Source organism: Chionomys nivalis, chromosome 19 (assembly GCF_950005125.1).
Source record: "Chionomys nivalis chromosome 19, mChiNiv1.1, whole genome shotgun sequence".
NCBI lineage: Eukaryota > Metazoa > Chordata > Mammalia > Rodentia > Cricetidae > Chionomys > Chionomys nivalis.
The window spans coordinates 40399535-40423782 of NC_080104.1; the positions used below are offsets into that span (position 1 = coordinate 40399535).

Sequence of the window (24248 nt, forward strand, 5' to 3'; positions counted from 1 at the left end):
AAGTCGCCATGTGAATGCTAGGAAACAGACCCCGACTGTCGGCAAGAATAGCAAGAACTCTTAAGTGCTCAGCTACCATTAGTCCCTTGATATATAATTTTTAATATGAGTTATTTTTTAATAAACACAAAGTTAAAAAACTCATGATAAGTATATGATATTTTAATGATTATTTTTATTACTACTTTATAAAAGGACAGTACATCTGTTGGCAACGAGCCCAGGGAAGGAATGCTACCTAACAGACCCAGGCCTGTTTGTCTGCCTAGGAGCTGGTGTCACGGGAACCCTGATTCCTGCCATGTAGGGTGGCTTCTGCTGCAGAAAAAGGACAGCTCCAGGGGACTTGTACTTTCACAGGGTGTCACCTCTCCTGCAGCCCTCCAGGCCTCGTTCTTGTACTTAATTAATGAAACAAGCTCTTGTCAAAACCTTGACCCAGAAAGGGAGCTGAGATGTTGGTAATAAAATGTGAGTAGACTACACTCATTATTGAAGAAACTGAAACTTCCCTCTGTGGCCTAACTCCACGCAACACTCTGAGCCTGTATTTCAGTCACCATATACAGTACCTTAATATAGCATATGCAATGTTACAAAATGGCTGTGAAGGTACAGGGTTAAGACTGTTTCTAATTTGCAAGATTCTAACATGGAAAGAAAACCCTGAATTCATTAAGATAGTATAAAAGTTTAAAAAAAAGAAAGAAAAAAAGGGGAAAAAAAGAAAAAGAGTAGTAAATTACCAGAAGACTTCAGAATCTCAATGTTATTAATTGAGATTTTATTTTTTGAAAGAATATATAACTGTCTGGCAACCTGGACAAGAAATGTTAATTAGTTAAGAAATGGTGCCAAGTATGGAAGAGCTCACTTATGATCTGAGCACTCAGAGGCTAAGGCAGAAAGATCAAACTGAGGTCAGGGCCCCTGGGGGCTACATAAGGACTTCAAGGTCATCCTGGGCTCACAGCAAGATGCTGCCTTGTATATGAGATGAAATGAACTTCACAGTGAAGCAATTTTACTCGAGAGCATTCAAAGACCTCTGAGATTGAAGATCCCATGGTAACTTGAAGCAGGAGAAAATGGAAATGGTTCTCATTTTAATTTAATTTTATTTTTTGCCCTTCTCTAGTTCAAAGTTACCTGGTCTTTATTTTTCAATTCTCTTTCTACTTCTTGGAAGTGTTTCACTCCAAAGAGATGGTACAAGTCATTTTTAAGAATCTTGACATTTTCTAGGTTCTCTTGGAGATTATTCTTTGATGTAGTTCTGATCACGTACCATCTACCTAAATCAGAAGCCAAGGCGTTGAGAGGATGACGACGGAACAGCCGGCTCCATCTCTGCAAACTGAAATGAACCTCTGAGTACTCAAGCATGCCCTTGCAATTCCTGCAACAACTCTGAACTTCTATTAGAGAAAAGTTTTCTCAAATAAATGAAGGGTGGAGTGGCGGTGGAATTCAGGACTCCAACACAAGCCTTCAACCTCTCATTTGTTGTCCTGTATAAACTCACCAGAACCTAACAAGACAAAGACAGAAGAGCTGACGCAAACCAGCTTAATATCAAAACCCTCAGGCATGGCCAAATCAAAATATTCCCATGTCCTTCCAATTCCTCCTCAGCTCCATTTTCAAAAGCGAGGATCCCCCTGGTCCTGAGTAAATGCTGAGCCTGTAGTATTTGTGCCAGGCTCTTAACTGTCGAGTGCACATAATCCCTTCCCAAAGGAAGCCTCAGAGATAATATCATGGCACACAACAGAAGAGAAGTGGGTAGTGGGAACCCTTAAAATCATAAACCAGAGTAATCCATTAAATAATAAAAGGCTATAAAACAATCCTGGCTTGATATAACACTTTTATACAGGGACTTTAAAACTAATCTGTAACGACAGACAGCAGACTAGTGGATGCGCTGACTGCAAAGGGCACACGGGGCCGTCTAGGACTGTGGGAACGCTCATTTATTTGATTCCGGCAGCGATTACACGGATATGTGCACTTGTCAAACTTATTACTTGTACATGCAAAACAGGTTTGGTTCATTACATGGTAAATTATACCTCAATAAAGTTGGTTTTAAAAGAATCAAAAGATACAGAATCAAAACCAGACCCCATGAGTCTCTCCTACGAGAACAGTTTCTCGTTGATTGTAACTTTCAGACCTAACTGCTGGGGAAGGTAGTTAATGAGTTTTATTTTGTTGCTGATGTCATCAATATCATTTATTTATCCATTCATTTCTTTCGGGGGGGTCTTGAGACAGGGTCTCATATAGTCCAGGCTGGCCTGTAACTATTTAGTGGAGGTTGGTCTTAAACTCCTGATCTCCTTACCCTCTACCTCCCAAACACTAGGATTACAGGCACAATCACCATATCTGACATGTATTTTACTTAAACCAGAAAAAAAAAAGTCTTTTAAGTTCCTTTCTGAAGACCTAGTGAGTATTAAAATCTGGTTTCCAATTATCATGGAGCAATAAATATCCAGAATATAGGCTCAAATAGCAATAAAGGACCAATTTTAGAGAGAAACAGCTATCAGGAAATGGACTATGACCTAATATTCAGTATCAATACTCTAATAGTAAGAGTCTGCAAAATCCTTAAAGTACATACAAGAAAAGAATTATTTTAAAATTACTTAAAGATAAAACTGAAAATAGTTCCTAGAACCAGACAGTTCCTATGAGTCCATGCAGTCCCACAGTTTAGAGTTCTAACGTATGACCTCAATAATCTAAATGTAGGAAACAAAACTTCGCATATTCCCTGCACTGCAGCATAAGAGGACACCAAAGGAAATGCAGCAAGCCCTGATCTCACTAAGAGCTTGTAACACAAACTGAATGGACAAGGTTAGATTTAATACGAGACTAAAGAAAAGCTAGTCTTGTCACACTTTTTCTATGAACTATAAAAAGACAAAGAGAAGCAGTCTACAAAAGGGATTTAAGGCTTTCAACCTTCTAGGAACTTCCAGGAATGAAAGCAACCATATGAACTGTTTTCACTCAGGGCAGTTTTCAAAGACTGTAGCGCAGTGAGAGAAAGCTTCCTTTCTAGTGGGCCTTAACATCACATGCAACAGGTATTTCAAATCCTAATCCCTGCAGATATTTTAACAATCATCTTTGAAGGAGAAGACACATCTCAGGAAATAATAAGTCTAGAGGTGCTGGTAGCATAAAACAGAACAAAAACCTAATGAAGTCTTCTTTCTTATACATTAATCTCTTCCATTATCTCTCAATTCTATAGAACCTCCAATAAAACAGACTAACATTTTGCAACATTTTATAGAAAAATTGTTTTAATTACTCTATCTCTAAACAGTTATATTTTGCTGTGCCTTCAATAGTTGAGCTCTTATAGAGGGGGATGATGGGTAAAACACAACGTTTCCATTACGGCACTTGTTCTGAGGGCATGCTGCTCTTGCAGAGAACCAATATTCAGTTCCCAGCACCCACGGTGATACACACAGTCCAGCTTCAGGGGATCCAGTGCCTCCTTCTGGACTCTGTGGGCACCTACACTCACACATACATAGACCCCACCCAGATACGCACATAATTATTAAAAAAAAAAAAACAAAAAAAACTTGTTCTGAATGTACTGATATCTTATCAATTATCACATTTTCTTCTCTTAAAATCTGTGATTATTAAGCAATCTGTGTAACAGCTTTTTCTTGTGAACAGCAAATTCATGTTACAGAAACTTACACCATCTCCCTGATAAACCTCGCTCTCTTCATAAAGTCAGAGTGGCACCAAATCTTCTTAGGCCTTTGTGGCAATTATATTTCTTAGTTTCTGTTCAAAGACAGGGGTTCATAACTTAGAAATATTAAAAACGAACTCCCAATCTTTTTAGGGGAATACGTTTTAAATTCAAATGATCCGTGTTCTCACTGTGGAAAAGCCCTAATGAGAAGGCATAGTGGTGCTCCTAACACTAGGAGCAGGGCTGTCCCTAATGCTTTGGGGAACCTACTCCTCATACTGGATGGCTTGCTCTGCCTGAATCTAAGGGGAGGTGCAACTTGATATGCCATGCTTGGGGGTGGGGGACTGTGGTCAGGATGTAAAATAAATAATTAGATAAAAAAAAAAAGAAAAGTATAATATCCTTAAAAAGAGGGAGGGAAGACACCTTTGCAGAATCCTGGAAGTGAAGCCAGAGCATGTACAAACTCTTAGCTTGGCTAATCAAAAGAAAATAGATGCACACATGAACTACATCATGTTAACACATGTTAGCTGTGAAATAACAGATTCAAATGTTGTGTGACTATAGAGAAAATACCATGTCTACAAGTCATTCCACTCCACATCCGTAACCATTTCCCCTCACTTTGCTGTTATCTTCAGATGATGCAGTTCAGCAGCCAGAATCATACTGTCCATTAACCTGAATAATGGACTACTTGGCAAGCCAGGAACTGGCTCAACCAGCACAGCACAACAAAGGGGAAGAAAGCAAATTGAAGTAGACCTCTATAGTGCCCTGATTCCTTACATCATTGAGTAGAGTTGAAAGCCACAGGCCAGGGGAGAAGCAAAATATGTGGTCACTCAACAGTATGAAAATGTGGTGTGGACACCAAAGGGAAAAGAGCTTTAATTTCAGAACAGAAAATCTAACAGTTCAGCCTAGTTTTCTCTACACAGTACATTTTAAGGAAAAGATAAAGAATTTATGTTAACGTCTGTATGTGGCGCTTTCTTTGGGTGAGTGTAAATGAGGATATACTATATGCATCAGCCTTTCCTGGGCTCTCCTGCTGCAGATGGTACAACCCAGCAACCCAAGCCAAAAACACAATCAAATGAATTATTGATAAAGACACCTGAATGGTAACAGCATTTTCACTCTGCCTCCTGCCCTGTTCCCCACCAGTTGAGAACGAGCTATCTAAAGAGAAATCCGATCATGTCACTCCTCAGTTTCAATTCCTTCAATGTCACACAACTCATAGGACAGACTGAGACTCTGAGACATAAAATCCAACCAAAACCGAACCTTCATCTCCATTTCTCTCTCTCTCAGCTCTACCACATCATACTACATCTTGAACTTATTTCTAGTTCCTTGAAGATAAGCTTAGAGTCAGGCAGAGTGACACACACCTATAATACACAAACAGGAAATGAATAAGTAAATAAAAATGTATGCCATCCTGTGCACACTTGCACATATACTCATGGAGTCCCCTGAACCCAAATGTTTGTCCTACACTGATCTCGGTACATGAGTCCAGCAGTCACAGTGCTACCTCGCCATACAATTCAGGGTTCAACTCATCTCCTCCTAAAAGCAGCTTTGGCTCCCTAAATTAAGTCGGTACCAGAATTTCTCTTCTTTCTTTGGTGTGCTAAACAAAATAGCGGCTCTCAAATATACCTCAGCTTCAAAGACTGGGACAAGGCTATCTTGTTTGCAGTAAGAGATTACAAACATTGTTACACCCACATCCAGGATGGGTCCAATTTAATCTAACCGCATAAAAGCAGAAAACCTTTCTTAGTTGTAGAGAGTCAGAGAGGCAGCAGCTTGAGAGAAGTTGGACCTTCCTTTCTAGTGTTAAAGGGCTCCCAACCAAGAAATGCAGTATTGTATGGAAATCAGAAAAGGCAAAAGAAATATCTGTCCTAGAGTAGGCAGAGAGTACTGACAGATTGACACCTTCTGGTCCAGTGAAATCCCAGACAAGCTTCTGCCCTTGTAGTTAAGCCACTACGTGTATGATGATGTGTTACATAAGCATAAACAGAAAAGGTCACGGGGTTGGTTTAGTTGGCAGAATGCTTGCCTAGCATGCAGAGCCCTGGGTTCCATGCCTAGCACTTTATAACAGGAGCATGGTGGGACATGCCTGTAATCCGGCACCTGGATGGTAGAGGCTACACAGTGAGTTGGAGGCTAGCCTGGGATACAAGAGATTCTGCTTAAACAAACCAAGCTTCCTATACTTGGGAGACAGTTTTGTACATTACACCGTCGCTGTCTGCTCTCTAGCTAGCACACACTATTGCTCAGAGCCTGACATTACATAAAACTGCACTCTCCTTTTTTTAAAAAAAAGATCTATCTATCTATTTATTTATTTATTGTGTATATAGTGTTCTGTCTGCATGTATGCCTGCATGCCAGAAGAGGGCACCAGACCTCACTACAGATGGTTGTGAGTCATTATGTGGTTGCTGGGAACTGAACTCAGAACCTCTGGAAGAACAGCCAGTGCTCTTAACTGCTGAGCCATCTCTCCAGCCCCTAAAATTGCACTCTTGGAAAAGCATAGTTCCTATGCATAGTTCCTAGAGCTCAGCAGGACTTCAGAACCAAAACTGCCTAGTGATTTAATTCCAAAGATGATATCATTGTGATGAAAATGTTTTCTCTTCAATCCAACATCAGCAATATGAATTTCCTATTTCACTAGTCAGCCGTTCTAGTTCTGGCTCACTTCTGACTTAGGGCAGGTACTCACTTCAACCCAGTGCTTCTATGAAACGTGCACATATATAGATAGTTAAAAACAAAACAAACAAACAAAAATCTACATTCTCCGACTGGAGACATGGCTGAACAGGTAAAGGCTCCTGCCACCAAGTCCAATGACCTGAGCTTGATTCCTGGGACTCACATGGGAAGGAAAGAAGTGAGTCTCATGACGTTGTCCATATGTGTGCTGTGGTGTATGTGTGTGTGTGTGCGTGTGTGTGTGTTTCCCTCATCCCCACCACCAATAAATAAGTAAATGTAAATAAATTATATCTGCATTTCCTGCTTCATATCAGATCTGTGTTGAATCACATACTGTCACAGGAACATATAGTTCTGTCACTTCTAAGAAACAGAAGGAACTACCTTATTAATCCACAGGGCTTTGTACTTACATCTGAGCATCAAATAAAACAAATTAATACTCAAGTTTCATCTCTTGAATCAGGATTTAGAAATACTCATAAGTACTAAAATGCTACTTTCTAACTCTCTAAAATTGACATTGCTTTTCCCTTTCCCCCTTTTATAGACAGAGGCAATACTATGGTTCACATTATATCAATTACCAGCTTGGTGTGTGTGTGGAATGGTACAATATGTGCCCATAGCTGCGCTAATTAAATCTATACGAGCTTTGAAGCATTTGCAATGACCCATGAAGTTGATTCTGTATGTTTACTTCCCTCAAATTGCACTGGGATGAATGGAGATTCAGAACCATTAATATCCTGCTTAAGATTAATCTGCCCAGTTTATAAGTAACACAGCTGGAAATTTTAAAGACAGCTCATTAGTAAAAAGTAAATTGCACAAATCAACATTTATATAGCTTATTCTCCTAACCAAAAATGGAATTTGGGGAAGGTCAGCCTTCCCAGTTGACAAAGAACTTCCAGGGTCACAGGCAATGACAATAGTTATTGTATAATATCAAAGGGCATTGGGGATATAGCTCTGAGGCAGGGCATTTGCATAGCATATGTAAGGGTCCAAGTTCAATCTCTGGCAGTAAACTAAAATAAAACAAATCAAAAAGTGGCGCTGCGTTACAAAATGAGACAAGGTAATCTGGCCATAAATGACTCCACTTTCTTAGTATGGTAACATACATTTCCCAAAATGAAGACAGGAATGTAGGCCGTGTCTGTCCTGGATGTCTTTCCCATCGACCACTACTTCCATTCTTAAGGACACAGAAAGATTCTAACTTTAGACTTAATTGAACTTGGAGGCTTCTAGAGAATGTCATCCCAGGGTAGGATACTCTGATATGCTGATTGCTTTACATTAAAATGCTTGGAGACCAGCAGGAACAAGAAGAGGCTTTTCTCAGAAATTCCAGAAATGTGGAATTCCTTCTTCTTGGCATAGCACAGGCATTGCCATCTTAATCAGAGTGGCGATCTGTGTGATTACCTACATGAGATCCTCCCAAAACCAGGCCTGTTGATGCTTCTTCAGAGTTGGTATGGGGAGGGTCATTAGAACCTCACCTGAGACTCCTCCTGCCTCTCCCTCCCTCTGCTTTCCTTCCCCTCCCCTCCCCCATCTCTCCTATAGCCACACCCCCAGCTGTCCAGTTGCCTGTGGTCTTGGATTACAGCATGTGGAAGGTTAACCAAGAGAGGGTTCTGTGTAACTTTTGGGAAGTCCTACCTATGCAGAGTGGGACTTTCCAGTGATCCAGTCATCCACACGCCTGTACATAAGCCTTCACCTCCAGTAAGCAAGCTTGGAGCTGGCAAACATAGGGAATGGTTCAGCGACTCCACCTGGCTTGGACCAGGCACATGCTTCTCTTCTTTTTTTTTTTTTTTTTTTTTTCAGTAGTTCACCATATTTAATTGGCATGTGTTGCTGATAGCAGAGGGGTTTTCCTTCTGGAAGCCTCCTGGGATCTATACCTTGCTTTGGAATGCTCTGTAGTTGGCCTATGGTGACGCTGCAATTGGATACTCGCTGTGGCCACCTTAAGGCCTGCTGCCACTAGAACTTCAGAACGTTCCTGACCACCTCAACATAGTGGCCATCTGGAGGTGGCTTCCTCTGACTCCCAGGTTGCAGAAACTTCTAAATTGTAGGAATGATGCTGATTCTTGTCTTAAATGCTTGCAGCAGAGGGAAGTCGGACAGAATGGAAGCGCTGAGTTCCTCCACCATCAACATGGCTTCTAACAGCTGTATATCTGCCCAACTGAACTGGTTGCTAACAAGAAAATCCTCCCCGTGGTCTTTCAAAATCTTTTCAAAGACAGGGAAGTAACGGGTTTTAGCTCTCTTCACTATTAAAGCATAGCTCTCCTCTTTTTCCTTCGGGGGTTTAAATGCAACCTGGGCAATCATTATCATCAGGTCCAGGGTGCCATCAGTATACATCCATCAGTATACATGTCAATCCTGAGTCTCTCCTTCAGGTCCTTCCCATACAAGTTGTACCTGGCAGCAAGGTAGCTGAGGATGGCTCTAGACTGTGTCAGAGGCATTCCATCAATTTCAACCAAAGGGACTTGATCAAAAAGCAGGTGCCCGTCCTTTTGCAACCTCTCATATTGTTCTCTTGTCTCCGAAATTCTTCTTCAAAGTCCACTCCCGCCGCAGCCAGCAGCCAGCGGATGGACTCCATCCTGCCTCTGCCCTGAAAGTAGTAGAGCTTGGGCTTGGTTTCCATGACTCCTGGTTCAGTTTCCCTATTCTTCTAGAACTGGTCTCCAGGCACTGGAGAACGAAGCTGCTAAATCTGTTAAATGAAAGTTCAGAGCCCTTCCACATGCTTCTCTTCTAATGCTGCATTTGCTGGCCTAAGGGTCTTACCTGTAGGGACTATGCAAACGCAGCCCTCTCTAAACGACGGAATAAGTTTTCCTTTTCTCAATATCAAACTGGATACAGACTGCTCAAGTTACAGTCAGTTATGAAAACAGGAAGGTCGATCTAGCCCAAACTAGTTTGGGGTATATGAACAATAAGTAAACTATGCCCTGTGAGTGAAGTTTTGGGGAAAATCCCATATTTTCTGTCTTATGACTATTTATAATTGGGCATGGGCACATATGTGATTAAAGTCAGATGCATTGTGGAAAAGGACATCACAGTAGAGAAATGATTATATATAATACAATCTATCAATGGAGAATCACCCAAACTATGTCCCTATTAACCAAACTGCTCCTAATTTTAATGCCATGAAAAGAAGCCTGAGCCAGCCAGGCCCTTGAGTAGGTTAGTGCATGTGACCTGCTGTCAATCTTGACAGGGTACTCCCTTCTCATCTACAGCTGCTTCGCTTTGAATAAAATTTCATCACTACTTCTGCAATCTATGTGAGACACTGTTTCAGCTCTTCAACTAAGAGGCCCTGAGCCTGGAAATACACAGTCCAGACTCTTGACATCAGTGACAAGCTCATCAATAAACTCACTGGCTGGACTTGGGTAGAATTTGTCTTTGGCCTGTCACCAGTGCTCTTTCTGGAGTGAGCAGACATGTTTACATAGCATTAAGAAAATCTTACACAACACATACCAACCTAAAGGTTAGATCCGGGGGAGGGGGAAGGTACAACGGTCTTCAAACCTCTCCCTGAGAGTCCAGCAGGCAGAGAAGATTATACCTTCACCATGAGAGAGGAACATCGTCATGCCAACTTTGACTTTGGCATCTACTCCTGCCGTTCAGCTTTCACACAGAACCATGTACAAAGCAGCCTGCTCTTAGCCCTTCAAACCCCCTGAAAATCATCTAGCGACCCTCACTGTCTACATTCCCCAGCTCCCTTACAAACAGGCTATACGAATTTCCAACCTCATTGGATAAGCCTCCTGTGCATTAGTAATGTGTGTGTCTCTTCTGCTGTTCACCGACCCACCATCCATTCGCTTGCAACTCATCCCAGAACAGAGGGGGAGTCACCCTGTGCTCTCGCCTCTTGTTCACCAGCTTCTGGCGCTTCTCATTATTAATAGTTAGTATTTAAACAGGCTTAAGTGTGAACTACAAAACATTAGCAGTATTGATCTTCACGCTTCACTAATTACTAGGTAATCTTAAGTGAGTTCATCAACTTCCTTGTATTGAGCCTTCTCGCGCACATAAAACCATAAAGTTGGATTAACTGAACCCTAAAGTCCCCTCCTAATTCCAGCATCCTGATATGGCAATAATCTTTGTACTCTGCCTGCCATTCTAGTGAGCGCCATACAACCAGTAGATGAATAGAAAGAAACAGGGCATAATTTAAAAAGCTTTTAAAGAACTATGCCTGAAGCTGAACCTTAGCCCTTGCACATGTTAACTATAAGACTTTGGCTAAGCCTTAGGTGTCTTATCTCCAAAGCTAGGTTCTTCAAAACTGAGAAATCTAAGTTTTTTATGAAGACTGAATTGTAAAAATACATCTAACACTTGGGGGAGAGGCTACAAGTCAACAATAAGACGTACACTTAGCATACATACATGAGGCCCTGGGATTGATTTCTAGCATGTGTGTGCACGTGTGTGCGCACGCGCGCGCGCGCACACACACACACCCCCTAAAACAACAGCTCCATTCAATTAGTGCTTACGACATATTTATTCCTCTTAAAGTATGACTTTTAAGCATCATCGCACGGTTTTATTTCTCCTTTTTTTTTTTTTCTTTTTCCAAGACAGGGTTTCTCTGTAGCTTTGGGGCCTGTCCTGGAACTAGCTCTTGTAGACAAGGCTGGCCTCGAACTCAACAGACCTCAGCCTGCTTCTGCCTCCCAAGTACTGGGATTAAAGGCATGTGCCACCACCACCCGACACCATGGCTTTTTTTATTTATTTATTTTTTTCTGAGAGCCATTTCTTAAACCAAGGTTTCAAATATTTATAGGATTTTAACTTAAGGCACAATAACAAAACCTTACGGAGTGACAGAGTCTCACTCTTCTGAGGCTAGCAGTCTCAGGTCAGGGTTCAGCAGGCCTCAGGCTAGTGAGGGCTCTCAGCTGACAGACAGCTGCCTTCCAACTGTGCCCTCTTCAGCAAAAGGAGCTCTTGTGTGTCTTACCTTGAAAAGATACCAGGTTTCATTTACCCTTCATTATCTGCTCACAAGTCTCAAGGCCAAGAAAACAAAGCTTTGAAAGCCAGGGTATAACTACCTTTGCGGTGGTTAAGCAGGCAAGTCACACACAACAAGTCACTGGCGCTCTCAGCAAAGCTGCCAGCCCATTTCTCGGCCAGCGCTTATCCGTGAGCCTCACCCATCTACAGATGTAGGAACAGGTGGCTTTCACAAAGGTGTTTCAGTCTCATCGACTTCATATGGCATCTGTTTGTGTGCTGGTACACAGTTCTCAAGGGGCAGGAGGGTACTTCTTTACCAGGGAACACACCGGCTTGCATTTGCCAGTTATAATTAAATTTTTTTTCAAATGTTGTCTTCATACTGCTTTTACTAGCAAGGCATAAATTCTTTTCCTTGCTTAAGGTTCAGGAGAGAGAGAGAGACAGACAGACAGACAGACAGACAGACAGACAGAGCTATTCTAACTCCTATGTGTATTTTTTCCCCTACTCTTATGCTTTAGAACCGACATGCAGGCTGGCACCTCAGCTAAAATGTGTAGAACTTATATTTTAAAATAGCAATTTTTACAACAGAGTTTTCTGTACAGGAAGGTGGGGAGGGTGGAGGGTTGGGGGATGACTTGTCCTTACCCAATCCAATAACTTCTTTCCTCCCGAAATGTCTGGATTTCCTGTGCAATACTGTTGCGCCTTCCTGTGTGTCCCCAGCTGGAAGAGGTGAAGGGGGCGACTTCCTGCTGCTAATCTCCACATTAGCTCACCGCATCCTTCTTGGCTCCATCAGTGCCTGTGTTAGAATTTTCCTATAGCAATTCCCTTCTGCTGTAAATGCCAAAAATGCATTCTCTTCCTGACGAGACCCTAATAAAAACCACCGACTTGACAAAGAGTCGTCTACTGTTTTCTGAAATGTTAATTTGCTCTTTTGTATGTTTACCTTGCTTTCATACAGTTCTTTCAAAACAGCAAAACTTTCAGGTCAGGGATAAAAATCAAAACTCCAACTTTTCAAGGTACAGACTAACATGAGTACAGAGGTTGAAGAAAGGGGAAAATAATAGGCAAGGAAGGTCAGAGTATAAAGGAGATAGCCAAAGCTACTTGGGTAACACGCTAGCTTTACCAGCGCACATTCAAATCAATAAGTCTCAGACTGGGTGGCTCTGAATACGACAGGAGTACTTTTAGGAACATCCCAGAACAGACATTGCCTATGAACACAGAAGCAGTGACTATGTTAGCGAACCCTCCACACGTCACAGGACTCCACTCCCCCAGTGGATTGCCGTTTCTTCACAGAAGCTCTCCAAATGGACTAAGGATCCAAAAGAAATATTTTATGTATAAATAATTGTTAGTGGCTATAACCTGGAGCAATGTGTTGAAAATGTAGTTCTTTAAATGCTAACCATCTAAACATAGACGGATGGTAACGCAGCAAACAAACACTATCCCCTCAATGAACAGAAAACACCATATGGTTGTGGGAGCCTCGTCTAAGATTTGATTTCAGAGAGCTGGGGACATACTCAGTGGTAGATCATTTGAGTAGCATGCACAAGGTCCTGAACTGCCAGAGGATAAAAATAAAGACTTGGTCTCAGTGGAAGGACTGTCCTTCAACCAAGGACTCTGATATAATCTTTGCAAAGTCTTGTCAGGTGCATGGGCTCATGCACACTTGTTGTAAGGAATACTTCATCAGGATGTAGATGCTCTTGGCATTTCAGAAATTCAAACTGCCCCAAAATAAACTCATAATGATTGGAGGTTAATAATACTAACATAGTAATTACTATATCTAAGAGCCACATTATTCTAAGGGTCCAATAAAACAATTTAAGTGCTTTTTGTCAAGGAGTGTTTTAGATCTATGATTCACTGGAATAGGAAGTATAATGTCTGCTTTAACTTTACACACCAAGCTGAACGACACCAAGTAAGCTGCCTAGGTTCACAGCTATAATCCGATCCCAGGTAGTCAAGTTTATTCTCTTAGCCACACTATACAACACTCCCTAACTTAATCAAACTTACACAGCTAAGTAGAAGGTAAAACCAAAAATGTATATAGCTGTTGAGCCACTTAGCGAGGAACAAACTGTTCACTCTACACTTTCAAATCTAACGACTTCAGCATCACCCTCAAAAACAAACAATATAAAAACAAAATGAATTTTGAATGAAATAAATGAAATGTATGCCCTGGCAATGCTGAAGCATGTGTGGGCAGCCTGTAAACGGCGGTTCTGTTGGACTTGACCATACTGGGTTTTGTGGTCTAAACTGATGAAGACAACTGACCAGGTCTCTTCCTCAAAAGGGCACCAGATCTCATTACAGATGGTTGTGAGCCGCCATGTGGTTGCTGGGAATTGAACTCAGGATATTTGGAAGAGCAGGCAGTACTCTTAACCGCTGAGTCAACTCTCCAAAAACAAAGCAAAACAAACAAACAAACAAACAAACAAAAACCTGTACAAACACAGAGAGCAGGAAAGGCTAGCACGGGACTCCAATGTCATTCATATCCTGACCAATATGCACTGCAAAAAAGAGCTGAGGAGAGTAAGTCCAGAAGGACTTACACTGAACTCCCCACTTTCCACTAATTGAACATTTATTAAGTAAGAATACAGCTCTGAAGTCAGACCTGCATCGACACCCTGGCTTGAAGCTCATTGGATGGAGCCATTCACGAAGTTTTACCCGTAATGAGACACCCAGGAGAAAAGGGGACACATGCTAGAAAGGACAGCAAAAGGAAGTCAGCTTCCTAACTGGCTCACCACAGGAGGAACCTTTTCCCAGTTCAGACAAAAATGGTTCACAGCTACTGGTGACTCCCTGCCTGCTTACTCTCTGGCTTTTGTAATCGATGGTGAGTTACTTAGCCATGCTAAACCTCAGTTTCCTCAATCTGAAAAATACAATTGAAAACAGTACTTGCCTTAGTGTGGTTTTTGAGGGTTGCATAAAATGATGCAAGCTAAAATTCATGATAGTGCCAAGCACTTAATAAGTATACAATAAATAATCTGTCAAAATCTGCTAAAATGAATACTATCTGTCTTAGGGTTATTACTGCCCTGATGAAACACCATGGCCAAAAGCAACTTGGGGAGGAAAAGGGTTGACTTGGCTTACATATCCCAAGTCACAATCCATTGTGGGAAGCCAAGAGTAGAAACTCAAAAGGGATAGGAACCAATGCAGAGGCCATGTGCGGTGCTACTTACTGGCTTGCTCATCATGGCTTTCTTATAGCACTCAGGTCCAGGATGGCACCACCCACAATGGCCTGTGCCCTCCCCCATCAATCACTGATTAAGAAAATGCCCAACAGGCTTGCCTATAGTCTCATCTTATAGAGGCATTCTCTCTCTGTCTCTGTCTGTCTCTGTCTGTCTGTCTGTCTGTCTGTCTCTCTCTCATTTCTTAATTTATTTAACTTTATTTTATGTGCATTGGTGTGAAGGTATCAGATCCCCTGGAACTTGTAAACTGCTATGTGGGTGCTGGGACTTGAACCCAGGTCCTCTGGCAGAACAGTCAGTGCTTTTAGGCAATGAGCCATCTCTCCAGCCCTGGAGGCATTTTCTCAATTGACGGTCCCTCATTTCAGATGAGTATAGCTTGTGTCAAGTTGACATAAAATCAGCCAAGCCACCACCCATGTCATCAAGTGTTTTTTCAGAGCTAGGGATGCAGCTAGGTGGTAGAGTATTTTCCCATCATGCACAGGGACCTGTGTTTGCTACTGGGTTAGCACTGTAGAAAGAAACCAAACAAAACATCCAAAGGCATTCCAAGGATGTTAAACTAAACTTACTGGAGTGGGCAAGCATTTTTACAAACCATGGGCCGGGAGGTGGTGGTGCATGTCTTTAATCCCAGCACTTGGGAGGCAGAGGCAGGCGGATCTCTGTGAGTTCGAGACCAGCCTGGTCTACAAGAGCTAGTTCCAGGACAGGCTCCAAAACCACAGAGAAACCCTGTCTCAAAAAACCAAAAAAAAAAAAAAAAAAAAAAAAAAAAAAAAACCATGGTATACAGTGTGATAATTAGTAAATACAAAATGTTCTTAGAACCTAGCAGTTAACAAATGTTCCGGGTAGGGGCTCAGTAGTAAAGATCATGTGCTGTTCCTACAGAAGACTGGGGTTTGATTCTCAGCCCGCACACTGCGGCTCTCAACCATCTGTAACTCCAGTTCCAGGGGAACCAGGCATGCCAGTGACACACACACACACACACACACACGCATGTAGGCAAAACACCATACATACAAAACATAAAGTAAAACTTAAATAAATGTATGTGTAATAGATGTTAAAATAAATATAAAATAAATAATAAATATACTTATTTATATTTAATAAAATAAAAATAAAATGGGCTCTCAACAGCCCATTTAGAATTTTCACATCACATATTTTTGTCTGGGCACATCTTATTTTAAGGAGGACACTCATGCCCATGTGTCATTCTGCTTTTTCCCCCTCCAATCTGGGGATGGAATCCAGACCTCACGCGTGTTGGGCAAGTGCTTCACCGGTGAGTTCCACGCCCCAGTCCTTTCCTGAGTCATTTTATATCATGAAAGAAAAATGACCTTGCTGGAGAAAGCTGGAAAGAAGCCTAAAGGGTCTCAGTTCAGGGGAAAAAGAGCCAGAGGCTCCCAACAGATGAGACAGTTGCTTTATATTCCCAGGGACGCACAAACCACCAGACTTGCACAGAGTGGCCTCCATCCATTTTCTCTAGATGCGGCTTTCTTCAGAACCCGATTGTTGATTCATTCCAACCTCAGAATAGATGTCTGGCCCTACTCCCTTTTAAGAAAGAGCTCCTTCTGTCCATACTGCAATGTTTGGGATATTTAAAACTTCTATTGCCATAAATTCCAAGCTGACGGTCTCATAGCAGCCATAATTCAGTTGCAAGGAACACACATTTACCACAGGCCTGCAGACTAGAAGACTGAATAGGCCCCTAGCTGTGCAAACGAATGGAGCTCACTGTGACCCAACAGCAAACAGGACCCAAACAGCTAAGACCCGGGTCAACTCTTGCATTCCCTTCAGCCTTCCAGACGTGTGCTGAGATTTGGATGAACTGCTATTTGCATTTATTTTCAACACCAGAAAGCTAACTACGCATTTGTGACTGGACTGTTAAGTGAGGAAAGTTCTCTTGACTTTATCAATGTCTGAATCTTCCTAGCTCGTAGGCATAGGGCGCATTCTCACATTTACTGAAGATTCCTCTGCCCTCTTAAGAACCTCTTGATGGGAATATGCCCCAGAAAGTTTTGGGTTCAAATCAGGACCTGTCACTAAGCAGTGCTATAGCTGGTGCTGAACCAGTGGACCAGCACTGGGCTGGCCTACCACTGGGGAGTCCTGTAATCCCAACCACTAGTGCTATGGACTTACATAGCATTTAACCCCTCAGATCTTCTCTGAGATACTGCCCCCCCCCCCCCGCGCAAAAAAAAGAAAAGAAAAGAAATCATATTATCTTATTGAAAGATAATATGGAACAAGTTGATATGTTATACAAATAAACACAAAACTTTAATGCACTTTATGATTGTTTTTTAGGGGAACTATGTTGCCGAGCTGGCCTCAAACTACAGGTCCGCCTCGCTCGGCTTCCCGGGTAGATATATATCAGCATGCCCAGCTTCACTTTAACACACTGCAAGACAGAAACATTTTACAAATGTGAAGCCTTATTCTCCGTGCCATGTTTTATTCCTCTAGAATCTTATTACAGCACTATCATCGCAGAGGCAATGAGCGCAAACGGTTCAATCAAAGAGTAACCAGGATCTGGAAACGTCTGCAGGTGCCAATTGTTGACAGGATAATCCTCAATAATATTATCTGTTCGGCAATCCTTGCTACCTTGGCTTGTGGAGAAGCATTTTGTGCATCAGACACTACTCATTATGTAAGGGCATAAATGTGGAGCCTCGAATCTACCTGTCTTAACATCTCTCAGGGACAAGAAATATGACCTCCATCTAAAGAATAAGACAGCCTGTGTAGCTACAGAAACATATGGAACTGATAACCGAAAACACTTGCGCGTCAGAACATTGTGCAACACAGCAAGACACAAAAAGTTTGTCACCTAAGAAACTTAAGAAATTAACTTTGTGAAGCTTTAGGTTTCTCCTTGGCGAATGCACACATTACATATACACTTGACCTCCACTAAGATCCAGGCCAGACTCACATGACTCAAGCAGCTGCATCTGGGAAGGACATGCCAGACATCTGGCAAAACATTCTGTCGAAGACAAGGCTCCCTATGTCTTGGCCACAGAGTCATGCAGGGCTGCCACTGGCCATAATACAGAACATCTACTGCTGATGTGCACTTTCCACGTTTGACAGAGAATTTATTTGACTTAAAATGCACAAAATTGGTGAAGGATACCATCTTCTATTTGCTGGCGTATGAGACCGGCCACAAACAAAACATTACCTCAAGACTTAAAGAGGCTTTAAAATAGGATGAGGAAAAAGCCATAAACACAGGGGTAGTTTGAGAGCAGGCAAGATGGCTCAGAGGGGAAGGGTACTGAGGTGGCTTAAATGAGAAAGACCCCCACAGGCTCTTGTGTGTGACTCCTGGGTCCCCAGTTGGCGGAACTGTTTGGGGAGCACTGGGCAGTGTGGCCTGGTTGGAGGAGCTGTGTCCCTGGGGGTAGCTCCCAGCTGCTGCTCCAGTGCCATGCCTTGCTGTGTGCTGCGCTGCTGCCCGCCATGACGACCATGGACTCATCCCAGAAACTGCAAGCCCCAAGTTAAATGCTGTCTTTTGTAAGTTACCTTGGTCATGGTGTTTGTGTCACAACAATTGGAAAGTAACCAAGACAGGTTATTCGCTCTGAAGCCTGACAAGCTGCATTTGCTCCCTAAGACCTACAGGGTGGAAGGAGAGAACTGACTTCACGCTGTGCAAACACACAGAGCACACTGACGCTGACTAAGATGTACTGAGACATTACCAGATAGAGCTTTATGGAACCACTATAATATATGCAACCCACCACTGACCAAACCCATACTATGTAGCACATGCTTGTATTTCTATTTCAAACACCGAAACCTAAGGCTTGATACATGATCCAGGCACTAACAGGAGTCTTAAAACAACAGACCTCTCACAAAATGCTTAGGACAGACATAATTTAGATTTTGTATCTATATAGAGATGGATTTGGCCAGTTTGAAAGGAAGATAATATTTATATAGACATAGGTAATATTTATGTTTCCTTGGTAGTTAAAACTAAGTATCCAGGAATGTTGGTATAAAAGCTTTGTTTTGTTTTCTTAAGCAACAAGGGGAGGAAAATCTTTTCTCTGGATTTGTGATATCACTGGAAACTTCTAATCACCTAGTTCTTTCCTTTTATGACACAATTCAAACGCTTTACTGAAGCTTCCTTCTGGTGTTTGAAAAACTGCAGGCAGACCAGTGTGATGGTACTAGCCCTGTGCTATCTCACTTCAGTTCCAGGCCTTACTACAAACACAGAAGCATCCCACAAACATTTGCTGATCGGGTGAATGAGAGGAGGGAAGCACATCCCCTGCTGCCAGACTGTGGAGAAAAACTGGATGCAAGGAACGAGAATATAGGCAGAACCCAGCGGGATGCCCTACGTCAAATCTTGATTTTCAACTTGGCAGGGTTTAGAATCACCATGGAAACACGTACCCGAGTGTTTTCAGAAAGATTTGACTGAAGAGGGAAGCGTGGGTGGCCCTATCTCATGGACTAGGTCCCAGGGTGGAGTAAAAGTCAGAGTGTTTCCTGAGCACCAGCATTTACTCCTCTGTTTCCAGGCGGTGCATGCAATGCAACCGGTTGCCTCACCTTCCTTTCTCCACAGTTTCCCCATCATGATCTGAATGGCACCCTCAAACTGGGACACCAAGTAAACGCGCCCACAAGGCCCAGGAAACAACACAGGGAAGGGAATGGAAAGGCCATAAGAGCCAGAGGTCAAGGAAGACTAAGAGAAGATGGTGTCTTTTGGACATGACAGGACCACCTCACTCATGAACTCAGAGCAGCTACGGGAACCGCCTGCACCAGAGCCAGCCAGGCAACACTGCAGCATGGAGGGAGGGAGTAGGTGCTTGTGAGCCCCACCTCCAGCTGGGGAGCTACTGACAAGCAACGGCTGCTAAGCAAGGGAGAGCCAGTTTTCTTTAAGAGCATGGCCCCTGGTGGGTCAACCCTGATGGCTCTATACCATGTACACATGAGCATTAACTGGACTTGGTGAGCTATTTAAAAAGAGGACATGAGCCGGGCGGTGGTGGCGCACGCCTTTAATCCCAGCACTCGGGAGGCAGAAGCAGGCGGATCTCTGTGAGTTTGAGGCAAGCCTGGTCTACAAGAGCTAGTTCCAGGACAGGCACCAAAAACTACAGAGAAACCCTGTCTCGAAAAATCCAAAATAAATAAATAAATAAATAAAATAAAATAAAAAGAGGACATGGCGTTGGGAGGGGTGGATCTTGGAAGAGTTATAGGATAGAGTAATGGATGAATCTGCTCAAAATACGTTGCAGGGATGTATGAAATTCTCAAAGAATTAATAAAATATTGTTTAAACAGAAAGACTATCAATGTGAATTCAAAGCAGTTCTGGGGGTGCAATGGTTATGGACTATGGCCATGTGAACATGCTGTACATTACTGACCTGCATGCTTCCATTTGCTTTGGGTTTTGGTTAGATTGCTTATTTGGTTGGTTTGCTGAGACAGGATCTCACTCTCTGGTCCTGTCTGGCCTGGAACTTGCTAGGTAGACCAGATGACTCAAGCTTTATATCCATCCCTCAGCTTCTGCTCCCAGTACTGGTATCACCTGTAAGCTATGCCTTTCAGTTCTACAAATAGGTAAAAACCCATCCTATATAAAAAAGAAGAGATAAGAAAGGTCATTTTTCAAAGAGAAATTCTCTTGCACTAAACACTCAAGGAAGGAAGAAAGTATGAAATCTCAGTCAGTGATAGGAAGGTCGATTGTTGGCTACAAGAAGTCTACCTAAGCATTCCTGCTGTTTTCCAACAAGTTCAGACACTGGCCAAGCAGTGAGAAGTCTATGAGACCCTCAAAGAAAGCTGATGAAACCCAAGGTTTTTAAAGAAAGGAGAGTGAGCCTAACTCTGCAAAGAACCCCAGAGCTGCTGTTCTTTGCCGAGCTGTGACTGCTCAACCAAACTTCTGCCTGATTCTTGAACTATTGACAAAGTGGCAGCAGTCCATTCTGGCTGTTCTGTTTTCTTCCAACCCTCTATCATTTTCTTCTCTCATCCAAACCCTTCTATATTTAAGGAAATTATTGGCAAAATAAAAGAAAAAAGAAAAGAAAAAGAAAGAAATGAGCCACTGCTCAAACCAACATTTAGTCTGTCCTCAACCAGAAGCACACTATTGCTGCTAAAGTCCTCTAAGAGACAACCAACCAAATACCTTTCTTCCTTTTCTTCTCTCTCTCTCTCTTTTTAAATGTTGCTTCAGATCTAGGATGGGAAAAATAAGGTCAAGACAAAATATTTCCTATATTAAAAAGTGGTTTGAACCAGGAGTGCTAACACATGCCTGTGATCCCAGCAGGAGTATTATTAGACTCAGAGTACAGCTTGGGCTACACACAGTGAGATACGTGTGTACATGTATGTACATGCATGCATGCATGCACATATGTTTATACATTTGTGTGTTGCACACATGTGCATGCATGTACATATGTGTGTGCATGTGTGTATGTGTGTGCATGTATATATACAATGAGCAGAAATGAAGATTCTAAACTATAGCTACACCTACAAATACCAAATGGCTGGATGTCTGGGGAAACCTGCAAGTTCAATAGTACCATAACACAGACCACGGCTCAGCCTCCCAGAATCAAATTCCATTAGGCACTAACTCAAGTAGCAGGAAAGTTACTCCACAGAGTTAAGGTGATTTTCAAGCCTAATTGGTCTCAAATTCCATCATGCAGTCCTAAATCATCCAGGATTCCTTCGTGGCCATTCTTCAGATAAAAGTGTCTTCAACTCCAGGTAATAATGCAAAATGAATTTAAATTGAAGTTTCACCCATTTACTTTAAGTCCAAAGTCTAACAATTTATGTGATAAAGATTACATTGCAAGCCTCTAGAGGTAGACACATAACTAGCACCTCAACTTAAGTGAACAATTCAAAAAAAAAAATGCTTCCGATAATTAAAGCAATAGCTGACATACAGCAGATACTAAAGTATTTGTTGAATGGATAAAGGAATTAATTATCATAAAATTACCACACAGCCTTCATAAGGATGGCTTATGAAAGGCGCTCTAAAAACCCTCACCTAAAAAGCTAATGGTGAGGCAATGCAATGCAGGAGTCAAGCATCACGCATATGCATGCATATATAATCTGAAAGACACCTAAACCCAGTATAGGGCCTTCGAGTGCCCAGTCTCTGACTGCCTTGACTAAAATCCTCTAAAGGTCTTTACAGCTTTGAATGGTGGGGATGACCTACCTCAGTGGCTATACAAAGAGGAAAGGGGAGACTGCCCTTCTAATCACATCTTCAGAAAAAGACCTCTTCTACCTGGATCTCGGAAGCTTTCTGTCTCTTCCAGAAAAATTTGTCTATAATCTACACCCTGCTTAAGAATGACAGATTAGTCTAAGACTCTTTGGCAGGCCAATGATGGTGGGATGCACCAGTAAGTCCGAGTTACTTGGGAGGCCAAACAAGGAGAGTCACTTGAGTTCAGGAGTTAAGGACAGCCTGAGCAACAGACTGGAATCCCACTCCAAACAAAGAAACATGCTAATGATTCTTCATTACTTAGCATACCTCCATGTGTGAAAATTTGGGGGTGGAACATCAATCCGACCTATCCTTCACTGAATCCGACATAAATATTACCAGATATGATTTTTTTCACACAATTAATCCAATTAAGTGAACAGCCAATAAACATGAGAGAGGTGGGGCAACAAGAAGAGTATTCATTTTTTAGCTTTATTTAAAGGCTGAGCGATCTTTCAAAGTGACTGGGGGTGAGGGTGGGGTAGAGAGATGGCTCAGTAGGTGAAAGTGTATGTCACTCTTGCAAAGGATCTGAGTTTGGTTCCCAACACTCACACAGGGTGGCTGGCTACCTGTAACCCCAAGGGATCTGACACCCCAATCCGGCCTCCAAGAGCACGCGTTCGCATGTGTGACATACACCTAAGTTCTACCACTTTGAAGCAAAAATGGAAGAAATGAAATGAAGTTTTAAATAAATGCTGATAAGATAGATCAGTGGGTAAAGACACTGGCCAGCAAGCCTGATGTCTTGAGTTTGATCATATCTTGAATATGATAGGAGAGAACTGACACCTGCAAATTAAACTCACAGTTTTCCCAGGTTTGCAATTCCAGCTACTCAGACTAAAGAGTAAGTCCAAGACCAACCTAGACAACTTAATGAGAAACCATCTCAAAAAGGGGTGGGGGAGAAGGTAAGAAAGTAGCTCGATCAAAAAATAAACAAAGAAAGAAAGCTAGAGGGTCAATATTAGTATGCCACACCCTGTCACCATCATCGCCCACACACACACCACCACCGCTGTTGAACACTGGTTGATAAAATGCTTGACTTGGGAAAAACATTTCTGATAAGATATTCTGTCATTTCAGTGTCTCACTCACATACAGGGGAAGGAACTTGTTATCTTGGGGTAACAGAAGAGAAAACTTCACAATGAGGAAGGAGGATGCGCTCCAGGCTGACCACTGAACAGAAAGCAAGAGACAGTTATTCCGGTAAGGGGAAGGGATGCATGCCACAGCACACACATGGACCCAGGGACAATCCTGTGAAATGCTTGTGGAACGAGTTCCCTCTTCCCACCTTTCCGCACATTCTAGGAATGGGGCCTCAGCCCTTCCACATGGTGCTGGTCAGAAGATATTATCTGAACGGGCTGGAGTGGAGGACAGAATCCGGCTTAACTGTCTTCACTGCTCAGCACCACACCCCAAGCATACTTCGAAAGGGAAGACACTGCTCAACCATAGATCCACAGGCACAGGAAAACCATAGACCATAGACCCACAGGCACAGCAAAACCCCACTCTGGCCATTCTTTTTTTTTTTTTTTTAAGCAGTATTCTTTTCATGGAAAATGTTTTTCTATTTCATAAAAAGGAAGACTGCTCCAGAGGCAGCTGTTCAAATGCTAAATTCCATTCCTATCTCTCCAGACTTAGTTCCACTGCAGCCAGCCTGCAGGAGGCCTTCCGCCACCACCACCCCTCTTCCCTGGCACTGACCCAGGGTCCCCTTAACTCTTTCCCACTGGCCCTCTCAACCTTCCCTTGTAACCCGTCTCCTTTCCTATGTGTCACCCGCCAACCTCAGAAGAACTGTCTACCAGGGACGCAACAGCCTAGGATTCAGAGTAGGCAACAGCCAAGAGAGCAAACAACCAACCAGCAAAGACAAGACCAGATATCTACACCAAAAAACATTTAAAACACTGTAACTACAGATGTCTAGATCCCGACACAGACATAGATAAAAACACAAGCATAAACAGCCAAGATACCAGGCCTCCTTCAGATACCAGTG

The 24248-nt window shown here is 42.5% G+C and overlaps 1 protein-coding gene and 1 pseudogene across 1 annotated transcript in view; both read right to left on the reverse strand.

Moving 5' to 3' along the window:
- Window positions 1–24248, reverse strand: part of Mcu (mitochondrial calcium uniporter) — a 163846-nt gene that overhangs the window by 92182 nt on the left and 47416 nt on the right. The gene's annotated exons all lie outside the window — the stretch shown is intronic.
- Window positions 8512–9220, reverse strand: LOC130862367 (glutathione S-transferase A4-like; annotated as a pseudogene).